The sequence below is a fragment of the Gallinula chloropus genome (assembly GCF_964237585.1).
Source record: "Gallinula chloropus genome assembly, chromosome: 4".
Taxonomy (NCBI): domain Eukaryota; kingdom Metazoa; phylum Chordata; class Aves; order Gruiformes; family Rallidae; genus Gallinula; species Gallinula chloropus.
In genome coordinates, this window is record NC_140088.1 from 9814349 (window position 1) to 9828132 (window position 13784).

Sequence of the window (13784 nt, forward strand, 5' to 3'; positions counted from 1 at the left end):
GGCAGCTGCTGTATCTGTTCAACTCACAGAAGACAAGTTAACTCTATCCTTACCAGTCACTTAGCATAAAAAGAAACTCTCAGGTTAAGAGATTGCCACCCAATGCTCTTCTGAAAACTCAGTGGTAGGTAGGAACTCACTGCCCATCTGGTAAACAAGATGTGGATTATTCATATTCACACTTAAATGAAGTTTGTCTGAGTTCCAACTCCATGACCCCGCATTTCAGATCCACTGCAAAGAAAGAGATTGGGTAGTTGGAATGCTGAACCTGAAATTTTCCCAAATCTAACTTAGACCAGAGTTTTAGTTCTAGCCAGCCTTCCTGCCACTACTCGGTTATTGATACTATTGTACACCCTGATGGATCAATACCAACCCTTCTTCTGCTTGTATTTTGCACAATAGTAGTGATTCTGGTTTTCTCCTACAGTTACAATGCTAAGCAAGATAAGAAACATACTACTGAGAAACAATTTTCTAATGCATTCCATTTCTATTCCAGCTCACAGATTCGGACTAATTACCAATGTGCAATAAATGTTTTATTTACATCAGCAACTTGCAGATATTGTATGCACCAGCATTTTCCAAACATACATCATCCATGTTGCTTATTTGCATATTCATAGTATTTCACAGCATATGAGCTGCTGCACTATATTTTAATTAAAGTATTTAACTGTATAGGTTTGAGACTTTGTCATAGCTATACCTGAACTTAAGATAATATTGAAAATTAGAAAAATATTACAAAACAGAAAACACAATATCACCTCTTGCAGTTATAGCACGAAATACCAGCTCCTTAAACTGATTTTTATCCTTGGCTTTATTCTCACTTAAGATTCAGTCATTAGGCTTTGGTTAGTGGCCAAATTTTATGTAAATATGTATAAGTCCTTTAGCCAGTAAACAGAGTGGTCAGCTTTCCTGAATGCAGAGGAATGAGCTTCATGTCAGCTCTTTGTAGTTCATCTGTAAGTCTTCTGCTTATGTTTTTGGAAAAAAATACATCTTTACCACCTCTCTAAATTATTTGAATAACACAGAAATATCTTGCCATTTTGTGCATGAAGTGTGATTAACAGCAGAGATTTGAAGGAGTGAATTGGCACAATACAGATGTTTTATTTGCTCTGCTAAATGCCAGATACTTTTGGCATATTATGCATCTCTAAATGAACTGTAGCTTGGTATATTTACAATGCATTACTTGAAAGGTTATTTGTATATGATCTTATTAACATGAAGTATAATTAACAGCAGAGAATTGATAGGACTATTATTCTAATAAAAAGATCAAATCCTTTATTACAGTGAATTTTTGTGTCTATCCATTTATAAGTATCATAGTTACATTACTTTACTGTGGACTGTGAATATTAATATTGAATTGCTAAAACTATATATGATTGTAAGTGGTTTCACTGCTATCTGTAACAGTTACACTAATCAGATTTAAAGCTAGCCAAACAATTTAAATACAGCCTGACAGAGGCTTGCATTAAAATTTTATGCTGTTTCCCCTCTGAAGAGACAGAAAACACAGTATTATTATAGAGGATTACAACTTTTTCTCATTAAAAGGGTTTTAAACACATCAGTGACTGAAATTGAGAAGCTTTTTTAACGAGTGTTAGAAGAAATACCAGCCTAAAAACCAAAAGCATATAGTTGCTAAGACAAATTCAGTCTTTTAACAGGTGCATGGATTTTCTTTAGAGCACAAACTCTTAGTTAAAATGTTTTATACATAACATAGTTATCTGGTATTTAAAAAGTAGCACAAAAAGTTTCATATGTTTAAGCACTGAACTCTAATTGTACGAAAAAACTATGCCATAGATTTGTCTGTCAGCACTTTGTTGTTAGGTCTGACTGCTAAAGAGATCAATGAGAATTTTGGCATCGTCTTTAACAGTGATCGTTTCCCCAAAGTAAAGAGTTTGCCTCTCCATAAAAAAGATTGAAATAAAATCCAATTCTTCTGGAACTTCAAAGGCTGACATAGCTTGCCACATTGCTAAACCAAATATTGGCAAATGGCAGAGTACCATTGTAAAGGCTATTTTTACAGTATTCTTGCTAATCCTGTTTGCTGTGGAGGCTTATTGGGATCTCACTGGTAACGGTCCCAGTCACAATCGCATAATAATTTGATTCTGAGAGCCTCTCATGTACAATGAATATAAAAAAATAATGCAGTTTTCTGCTCTTGAGAACCATACCCACCAAGAAGGAATATCTGGACAGTATAAATTTGAATAAATAGTATAAAAGGGCAGAGCACCCCCAAAAATCTTAAAAAATCCTGCAGTTTTGACTGGAACATGCCAAACATCTGCCAAGTCAATATATTCATAATGAGCTTTTATAATTCAACTCTACATCAAAGGAACCAACATAAATGGATGGACCTTGAGAAGTTATGGATGTGTATTAAAAAGCTGAATAATATTTCTTTTGCAGCAATTCCAAGGGTTACTGTTGAAAGACTCAACTGAAGCATGGACTGAGATTGTGAAAGAACTGAATGGATTTCTGAACAGCAAATGATGAGTTTTCTTGGCAGAAGTAAAGGCCTTAACACTGAAAATTCCAGTTAGCATATATTTTGCAAATGAGTTCTGAAAATTAAAGTAGCGTATTGTATTTATTTTTCAAGGTATTAAAGAAGCCATTATCACAACACTCAGTAATACATTTCTTGGTTCAGAATATATTTTGGCTATAATCCTAATTTGTATCTGTTTAAGATAGATCATGGGGTTAGCTTTCCAAATCCTGAAAAATGTTACAGGACATAAATAGGAGAGACTCCAAATTGAGTATAATATCAACGTTTATAATCATCATGTGGGATTTGATGAAAGCAGCTTGATATTATTATATACATTATTTCATTGCTAATTAAAAAATGTATTTCTGTGCTTGTTTACAGAAAAAAGAGAAATGAATACAAGTGCAATGGAAGGCAGTGCAAGCTCCATCTCAATTAGTGAAAAATAGAACACAAGGCTATTATTGTACTTGTCTTGGATGTTGCTACATGACTGCTGATTAAGTTATACTGCTCAAAACAAGGCAAAACACCAAAACATGTAAATGCTTGAATATATCCAATGACATTTAATAAGGCTTTCAAGGACATAGCTAATTTTAGCACAGTATACAAAGCCAAGAAGACTGGAGTAGCCAAACAAGACTTGGCTAGAAAACACTTGAAGGAACCAATGGGATCTGAAAATTATGCCATATCTACATTTTCAGGGGTGTTTTGATATCTTATTTATTATTCAGATTTTAGTCTGAATTTTAGCCTTCTGCAAAAAAATGTCTTTTTCCTGTCCTTGGGAAGGCAGGACATCCTGAAAATCCCTTTGAAGTGACTCCCGGTGGGGACATACAAATATAAAGCCTCTCACTGCTACTGCATTTCAGAAGGAGTGACTATGGGGAAAAATAATAAAATGATATGGTAGTGGTGGGTGGAAGAATCAAGAAATGGGTGAATTGTCATTGAAAAGAACTAAAAGCATCCTCTATCTTCTGCTTTTATAAAAATGGAATTAAAGTTTTCGTGTTAAAAACTAATGAAGAATCTTAGGTAGTAAGGGGTACATATAACCAGTATTTTGCTGTCTGGCTTTGTGCTGGAAGGGGATTTCCTGAAGTTTCTGGCTAGTCAAAATCTGTTGACTGTGGCTGCAGTTCAGTACAGCTGTCTTGCTGCAGACAGGATGCACAGCTTGTGTGGTTGAACTTCAACAGTAGCATAATTTACCAAATCATTCCTATCTGTATTAAAATAGGTGGCCACACTTTTGAGGTATCTGTACCAGATTCCCTTCCACCAGCAATCATTAAGTGAATGACACAGGTGTTTTCTTCACTGTGGCCTGAGATGAGTGCTTGTCCTACATGTTCTGTCCTGACTAAAGCATCAGTTATAGCAATTTGTTTTGTCCAAAAACTTAAATGGAGCTATATTTGAAATACATTGAAAAACTGACATCGTCTTCCTAACAGGCAAGGAAAATTCCCACTAAGAACAAATGTACACATTATATTGCAAAATTGACGCATGCAATTTTAAGTTTTGTCTTTTAAAAAAAGGAAATATTCAATAATAAGGTAGGAACAAGCTATGACCATTTGTACACAACAAAATATAAACAATTCATTAGTAAGCTTAGCCTGAATTTTGTTAGCATAAATTGTTGTTCAAGACTTTGTAGTGGCAAATAAGTCCGAACAGCCTAACGTCCAGTGTTTAGGACTGGCTAGGCTGTGATCAGTTGAACGACAGGAAAAAAAAAGCAGCAAAAGTGACTATGTCACCATTGTACTAACAAAGCCCTTGGGTTAATAGAGACTGCTTTGACCTTATGGCACAAATTAACACTACCTCAGGGTTCCTTTAATTTAGGCCACCCTGCAATAGCCTCTGGCAGTCAGGGATTATCCGATGAAAGCAAACCAGTTTGCTGTGAACAGGGATTCAGGAAACCTTCATTCAGTTTTTGACCACACCACTGTCTTTGGGTGACATTAGGAAGTATTAAACTTTTTTTGCCTCCTGCTGCTGTATGAAGAAGCAATAGTAATATTGCCATACTTTATCAATCACTATGAAAAGATGTTTTTGGAAACGTTGTGCATTAAGCATTAGAAGTCTGCCAGCACTTTTGGTTGGTTGTGACAGAAGAGCCACTGACTGAATTTACAGCTTGGACTACAACGTACAATGTATTTTTTGGTTTCTATGTGTCTTTTTTGCATGCAAAAGAAAAGGAGACGTCCACAACAACCCATAAAAACAGGTCTGTTAAAAATCCCTTCAGTATATGCTTTCATGAAATAATATATATACCTGAATAGTAGCAGTTAAAAATCCCCTGTGAATGGATTTGTACATATGTGTGGATTATTCTTGCAGAGTGAGGCATTCTTTTAAAGCCAACTTTTCTGATGTGTTCCAGTTAACACACTGCTCTGGGAAAACTTGGATGTCACAGAACTTTAATATGATGGTGTGTGTGCAAAGTCTGAAAAACAGAAGTGTGTATTTTGAACAGTTTTATCATTTGAATGTTTATTTGTTTACAAATGTGTCAAAGCATACTGAATTTGTATTTCCATGCACTAAACATTTTCTTCTGGTAATAAAAAAGAAAAAAATGACAAAATTTGGAATTTCATTGTTTTTTAATGAGTTATAAAACAAATCTTCACTGATAATTCACCATAACCTGCACGCAAAAATTCCAGAAAAACAGAATGAAAATTTAGCCAGCTGAATTTTTCCTATAGATTGACATGTTAACCTTGTTTATTCAGCACATACCCTACTAAATATAGTCAGAAATCTCCATAGGTAATTTTCTAACTAAATATATTGTCTGAAAACAATAGCACATTGTTTTATGCAGGCAGAGGTAATGTTTGAATTCTACACAACCCAGAAAAGATGCAAAGGAAACAGCAGAGGAGGTGTTCTCAGGTATATCAAATATTTATGGGCTTATTGTAACATTGGCAGTAGTGACAGGCTGCACTCAAAATGCTTTAGAGACTTCATTTGATTATTTAGTTGACATATGTCAAAAATTCTGTGTGCTGATATCCAGTATGGAAATTTTCACTTTAACATAACATTGGGAACACTCTTGTCTTTTTATCCTGGAGAGAACTGGGGCTATTTCTACTCAGTGTCTCTCTCATGAGTAAGAAGTGGGAGAGTACACATCAGAGGAAAACCTTTACATTTTGAAATACTATTTTTGGATTTTGATTTGCAGATTTTGAGTCTGTTATCAGTTTATGAAGATTTTTGCAAAAATTTTTGTGACCTTGTTTTATTACCTAATGTCATGCTTACCAGATTTCACCAAAAATGCTCTTTTGTTTCCAGTATAAATAGGAAGCACTAAGGGTGCATGCATATCTATCAGCATACATATGAAAATCATTTTCAGGTTTAGTCTTCCAATTTGTTCCCTGCAAGAACTGAAATCACAAATTTCTGAAACTGTAGTTTCTTTATTTGTCACATTGTATGAAACAGCAAAATAAGCTAAATTTTACCATTCCTTCTTCCTTCTTCAATCAGTAAAGCTCAAGAAAATTGTTTATGAACTACCACAGGTTTTTTTTATACTGGAATGGCTAATATTTTATGAAAATGGCTTAAAAGAAAACTTAAACTGTCATGTATTCCTAGTCAGAGCAACATAATAGATGAAAGAATAATAATGCAGCTACATGAATGACACCTTATAATCAGCAACATATGCTCTATATAAAGAATAACAACTTCTTTATTATTTATGCTTTGCCATAAGTGTACGTAGGCTTCAAATTCAAGGCTTATGGAATAATTAATGAACCAAACAAGAAATATTTTCAACATGCTCAGAAGACCTAAACTAACTCATGTCCCAGCTGAGGAGGAAAGCAAGCTCAGAGCAACTGGGGAGCTATGAGAAATCAAACATGCTATCAATGAGGCAGACATAGCCCAAGTGCACAGCTGTTCTACGTGCTCACAAAAAGCTAATGCATTAAATAGTTAATCTTTCATTAACAGTGTGTAATCAGTTGGCATGATTTGCTCAACACACAAGAAAACCAGTGACTGCCCCCCTGAGAGTGTTTCAGCATTATCAGTCTTTGACGAAACCTTACCTCACTGTTTTAGACACAAAATATGGCATCTTCTTTTTTTATGTTGTTTTAAATTTCCCTAAAAGTTTAAAGTAAAAGAAGGAGAAAAAAGGGAGAACAAATTGGAGAGACCAAGAGAAACTTTTCACCTTTGTTGGGATTGAATGAAGGATCAATACTGAGGTATGAAAGGACTTTGCAGATTAATCTGTGGATTAATACACTGCATCAGCAGCATCTGCCATTTCAAAGGAGCAATAAAAGGTTAAGGGAACAAGATCAAGGCACGAATATTCTTCAGCTATCATTCCTTTGGAAAGATGCCTTTATTTGCTCCCTAAAGGAGGTGAGTCCAGCTTGTGGTGTGGGTGTTGATGGTATAAGGAGGAACAAGGAGGAGTGTGATGGGGGATGGGACCCCAGGAAGACTCTTCCACTAGTTACAGCCACTGGGGTTTAATGCGATCTATAAACTCATCTGTCTGTTTACATACCAGCAAATGATACGTCTCTCTGATCCACTTACATTTTCAAGCCTAATGTATACACAGGGCACTGACGTTGTGTATACAAGACACAGAGATAGCTGGGGGCTGTGTGCTGTCCCTGCTTTCACAGCACACTGTCACTCTTATAAATAAAGCATTCGCTCGGGAAAAGAGTCTGAGAGCTGGAGAGCCACATTGCGTGCAAATCCAGCTCAGTGCCTGAGCTTCCTCGAGGTTGAGACTAATCCTAACTGACATGTTACAGTAAAAGTACTTTATAAAATCAATATTAAATTCACAGCCTTTGACATCCTGGGACATCAAAGATAAAGGGGAAATAAGCCGTGGAGTAAACAGTCCTGCAGCTATGCCAGTTGCTCAAGGAGAGAGGCAAAGGAAGACACAAGAGACCATGGGGTAAATTAGTACAGTGCTAGTCTTGTTTTTATACCAAGGTCTTGACATCAATGAAAACATTATAAAAACAGCACGCAAACTCTCACAAACAAGAAAAAAAATATTAGGAAAGACCCACTCAGTTACAAATTCATATAACCTTTTAAGGTTAAAGGGATAAAATGCTACCTGTGCAAGACACAGTGTCAGCTTCCTCCTTCAGTAAATTAGAGTGATAAGATAATGAAAAAGCCCAAAAATATATCACTGAACTAAAGAACCACTGGGGTAGAATTTGACTGCACAATTCTAACCTGATAGTATCATTCCCACTTTCTGTGATGTACACCCCTGTGTATTCTACAGTCATTCAGACTGACATAAAGTCAGCCATCATAATGTTTGTACAATGGGTGTGAAATACAAATTGTATGGGTTATTGAGTCGAGGAGAATGGCTTGAACAATGGAGGAGCTACGTTCTTGTGGAATCCCAGATTCTGTCTTCCATATGTATAATAACAGCATCGATACTTGAAAAGGTAACACTAGCTTTGAGCAAAAGGAAGATCAGAATGAGTTCAAAATTGTAAAATATCCCTTTTTCTCCTCTCCTTAGTCTCCCCAAACCATCTCCTTTTGATGAACAAACATGGCATGCACACTTGATGCAAGATTGTGTCAGTCAAGATGGTGAGCTGACAGCTCCTAACTGGAAAATTGCCTTATGTAAATAGGAAAAGTTCCTTGCTATTTTGTGACTTTTGTGTAGTCAATTTGTAGCTCTAATGACTCTTGGTGGTCCTTGCCCCAACCTTAAGAATAGCCTTTTTTAATTTAAAACATCTCATATGTAAACGCTTCTAATCAGTGTAGGTATTAATAGAGTAGAAAAATTTTTTTGCATAGTTAAATTTGCTGAAATTATAATTTAGAAGCTAAAATCTTTGTCTTTTCAGAGGACACTGCTAATGTATTTGTACCTATGAGAAAATAGTACACGGTGATTCTTAAGTTGCTGTATCAGATAATATTACCTACTCCTCCCCACTGGTTAGTATTTATGATGAGACAACTGATATGGTTTAGGAAATAAAGGGAACAGAAATATGTTTGTTAGAATACAATATCAAAAAAGAAGACACAATAACAACTGTTATATTTAATTTATCTGTCTTTAAGAAAAACTTTCTCTCTTTGTGCTTAGGACGACACATAATTTGAACAGTATGCAACCCTGAAGCTAGCAATAGCTAGCTTCGAATAGCTTGTACTTGAAAGTAACAGAGTAAATTTAAGGAGAAAGGTCTGAATGAGTGATGCAATGACAGACCAAAGTACTGATAATTAAAGGAAGAAGCTACCTCACCTCTCCTTACAGGAGGACATACACATGTTCAGTCATGTAAATAAATATAATTTTCCTAGTTCTTATAGCTGATGTCAACATTTAGGAGATAATAATTTAGGAGGAGGGATGTAATGTGGTGTAGAAATATTAGTAACAAAACCAAATCAAACAAAAAAGAAAAAAAGTCACAGCAAAGAAAGTACCAAAAATGTCAATTCTACCATGTTCTTTTAGTACATGTCTGTTATACATTTATTTGGATAAACAAATTCTTTGTTAGCAAACAGGATGCAACTATTTTAATAACCCATTACAAAGACCAAACTAATCTTTAGCCTAAGGCTAGTGCTTTCATCTGGGAAATAAAAAACTCCCTCACTGACTCCTTTAAATACAATGGTGGGTCGCAATGACCAACAGCCAGTGATGGCATTTATGGCTGCCCTTTTGGATTGTTCATGTGCTTGGCAGCATGCCAGTTATGAAGCTAGGAGAGAGCCAAAAGTTAGCTTAAACGATTTCTTTATTAATTATTTTGCCCTTGTAGAATAAAAAGTGCAAATGCTGATGGTAACTGCTGGAAGCCAATGTTTTTCATCTTGCTGTACTCAGAGGCATACAAGATTCAGTCCAAGGTGGCCTGATACCTCAGAAGGAACTGAGTGTGGCCCTCTGGAAGACCCATCATGACAGATTTGAAAAGTACTTCTCACACCAAAGGGAAAATCAAGAAAACAAAGGACTTTCTTGAGAATCGAGGGGAAGGCAAGTATTTATTCAAACCAATTCAAAACTCAAGTTACATAATTTCAGGTTTTGAGAATTATTTCCTTCGTGATGCTTAGTGTAACTACTCCTACCTTCCTAAAAGAGAAAAAGCATTCCTGCTGTTCTGTTAGGGACTTAGCCTTTGTGTATTCTATGTGATGTTTTGAATTATTATGGAAATAAAAAAACAATGCTTTTCATGCACAAAAGTCATAAAATCTTGCAGCAGACTCTTGATTTTGTTGACTTCTCAGTACTGTTAATCTTACTGGGTGCTACATCTTATTTCATAAATATTTTTATTCTATTCTGTATATATTTGCACATTCTACTTACCATAATAACATCTGAACAGCTCACAGCAGTGTACTAACCAACATGAATAACATCCGTTACAGATTATTTGCATTTCTATTCTCCCAAATAGGAGGCATATAGAGTTGATGCTTCAGTTTTGTAAGGCTGATTGGAGACTTTTTTTGTTTCTGTTGCTGGGATATTTATGGTAGATCTTTTTGTTGCATATATTTGCTTTGTTTTGCGAATTCCCGTGCTGGCCTGAACTTAGGTTAGAGAAGGTACTGTAACAGACATATCTCTTCTAATTGGATAGATGATTTCTACTGGTGCTTTTTTTTTTTTCCTTTCCCCTTATGTAATGACAGATCAATCCTTTAGGATGTTTTGGTAGAGTTGATGAAGGCAAATGTGACCCAGAAGTCTATTCTTTTGGGTCCAGACTCAGATTTGATTAATATACAATCATAGTCCCTACCTGTAATTTTGGGGCTGTGAGTCAAAGGAAAGAAACATTTTAAGTATGTGGAAAGTAAGTAGTGAGACCATCATTAGCTTGAAATCCTACATTCATGCCTGATTGACTGTGTAGCAGAGAGGAGTACTAGTACATGTTGCAGTAATAGAGAACTATACTTCTGCCTGTTCCTTCAGGAAATAACACTTCAAATGAAATGTCTTCTGCAAAATGTCTTAAAGGGTATAACAGTATGCTCAACACAAAATAGATACACAATAAATATTCAAAACTTTACACAGCATTACAAATTCATATAATCACAAATGCTTAATTGAATCATACACATATAATTTATTACAGCCTCTCAAACAATTTTTGTTAGAATTTACAACCCTGGGATAGTAAATCCATAAAATAAAAACTTTAGCAAGACTGCTGGGCTCTTCCCCTTATTTTCCAAGCAAGTTTTGAATTAATATCTTGAGCAGCAGTAAATTACCAAACATAAAATTACTTTAGCTTGCAGAAAAATTAGTATATCTTCACACGTCCAGTTCTTTGTCTATAGCAGTAATGATAGATAAGACAAGACATTCATATATATAGCATTTTTCTTGCTACTGCATAGTGCTGTTTTTTTAGCTCACCAAGCCATGGTTATTTATGGTTCATTTTTAGGCAATCATGCATAAAAATCTCAGCTATAAGGTCTATGAACTGCAGTGGACTATTGTACTACTAGCCTTCTACCACAGACGCAACCAAAGTGCAATTTTTCATTACTAGAAATTGGTACACAGAAGTGGTCCAAATTAGGTGACACATTATCATAGCAGTTATTAAAAAGTCAAAATTTGCATATCACATTATACATTCATTATTCAAAAATATGTAAGATAACAAGGCTATACATAGGGCATCACAACTGTACCCCACTATCAGTGAGTGTTAATTAAATAATCTGAGTCTGAACTGAAAATCTTTGGCTGAGCTGTGTGTAGGAAGCCCATATTAATAATTATGCTCTTGAATAACAATTATCTACTTCTACTGATACAAAAGCTTTCTTCTTCCAGCAAGGAATGAAGAAAATACAAACAAAAAAACATTTTTCTTTTTGACTGAAGCAGTCCCTGTCTTTAACATTGGAAGTTATCTTTTTAATAATACATTTTCAGATAGTGAAGAAGATATTACCACTTCATCACTGATGACCATTTAAGTCATGATTTTCTACTGTGCAGACTGTTCATTGATGAAATATTAATGTGACCTCAAATATGCTGGAAAATTTAAACTATTTGTGAATCTCTCACAGTGAATCTCATTCTAAATAACATCTCTCTGGTAACTGTACTTCTAGAAACCAAAATTTAGATTAACAGCCAACTGTATCAGTATAGTCATAGTCAAATATGCTAAATTAAGCTATGACATAAAGTGTTGCCTATTTCAGCCTGATATTCACTTATGAAAATAAATAAACCAAACATATATCAGAGGAGTTATTCTATGTGTAAAACATGTTCACAGCTTTGGATCTCAAAATTGTCTTTTAATCCAATTTTCTTTGTGTTTCCTCTTCATTCCAGGTTTCCTTCTGCATAACCACAAAGTATGATGAAGTCTAAAAAGGTCCTTTCACAATGCATATCATTGTGTGCACATTATAACAGTGCATACTATTCACCCACATGGGTAGCACTACCAAGAATACTTGCTGAAGCAAGTGCTGTTGAATTTGCATGAAGGCTGTAGACTTCCTCCCAAAATGTTAATGCATTAGCAACAGTAAAAAGTAAAAAGGCAAAGTTTTTCTTAAGTAAAAAACTTGAAGCATTATAGAAATGTTAAGTGTAAACTATAAAGGTCAAAACTTCCTCCATGTATAGAAAGTAATCCAGTTCTTTTATTTCATTAGTTTTCAGAAAAACACCCGCACTAAAAAGCAGAATAGGCTCCCCTGCCGTAGTTATCCCAAAAGTAAAAGGCAGCTAACTGCTTTTAAGGCAGCAAACCCCAGGAAACCTAGGCATGTATTGCTTCTTACAAGATTATCAACTGCAACTCTCAGGCTGAAATCCAGCCCATGTCAGCAGATAACAGAGAATTACAGCTTTATGGCTGTCTAGTGAAGATGACTTATATGCAGTTTGTTAGAATGTAATGGTCACACAGAATGCTGATTAAGCCTCATGTTTTCATAAAAAAACCCAGTTTTTCGTAAATGTTTCATTAAGTATTATAAAGCAAACTGGTATAGAGAAAGATGTAGGCCCATCAAACTTCATTAATCTGTGTCACCCAGGGGCATGCTGAGACCTATATTAATTTTTATTCTGCTTCCATTATTATGTATACAAAACCATTTGGTTTCGTATGCTTATAGAGCTGTCTGTATGACATTCTCATTCTCATCAATCCCTAATCATACTCAAATCTCATTCTGTATCCATTCCTGCAGTCTGCTTGGTCTTTTGTTTCAGATCCCCTCAGTTACAAGTGATATTTTCTTTCTGTGGTATTTTGCCTGAAAGAGATTATTACACTTTTCAAGGGTAACCAAGCTTTGCTCACTCTGGTGTAATAAAAATGCTGATAAACTTTGGAAGGAATAGAATCCCAAGGTATCACTGGGCTATGGGATGCATTATGTAATGCTCCTCTACTGAACTTTAGACCACACTTCTCCAATCACACTACTGTCAAACAGGATAGCAGTTTCATAAAAGAGCTTTTATTCCTTTGATTTCATAGCTACTGTCAAAAGGACTATAGTGAGCAAAGCACTTCCTCCAAAGTAGTTTCTTACATTGGTATTTCAAGGTTTTTTTTACACTTTTCCCAGAAACTTGACAGTGTTTTTGAGGTTACTGTGCTCAGTATTTAATTGCTTCCTTGTGGTTAAAATAGGAAGTTCCTACTATATCTATATTTTTGTATATAGCACAGTGAACCTCAAACTGGTGCTGCAGCTTACCTGCACAAAGCACTGTGTTGGTTTGCAGCCTCTTTAGGCTTGTATAGTGGAGAAAGGCAACAGCTGATACTATTCTGTTTAGGGTTACTTCTCCACCCTCCCCTGTAATGAAGCAATCCTTGCTTTTGCCTAAATTTTTACTGGGGAAAATAATTAGAATCATAGAATCATAGAATGTGTAGGGTTGGAAAGGAACTTTAGAGGTCATCTAGTCCAACCTCCCTGCAGTAAGCAGAGACATCTTCACTAGATCAGGTCGCTCAGAGCCCCATCAAGCCTGGCCTTGAATATCTCCAGAGATGGAACCTCCTCTAAGTCTCAACCTTTAACTTTCAGAAATGGGATTTCTCTTTAAAGCTTGTCATACTCTGTGACT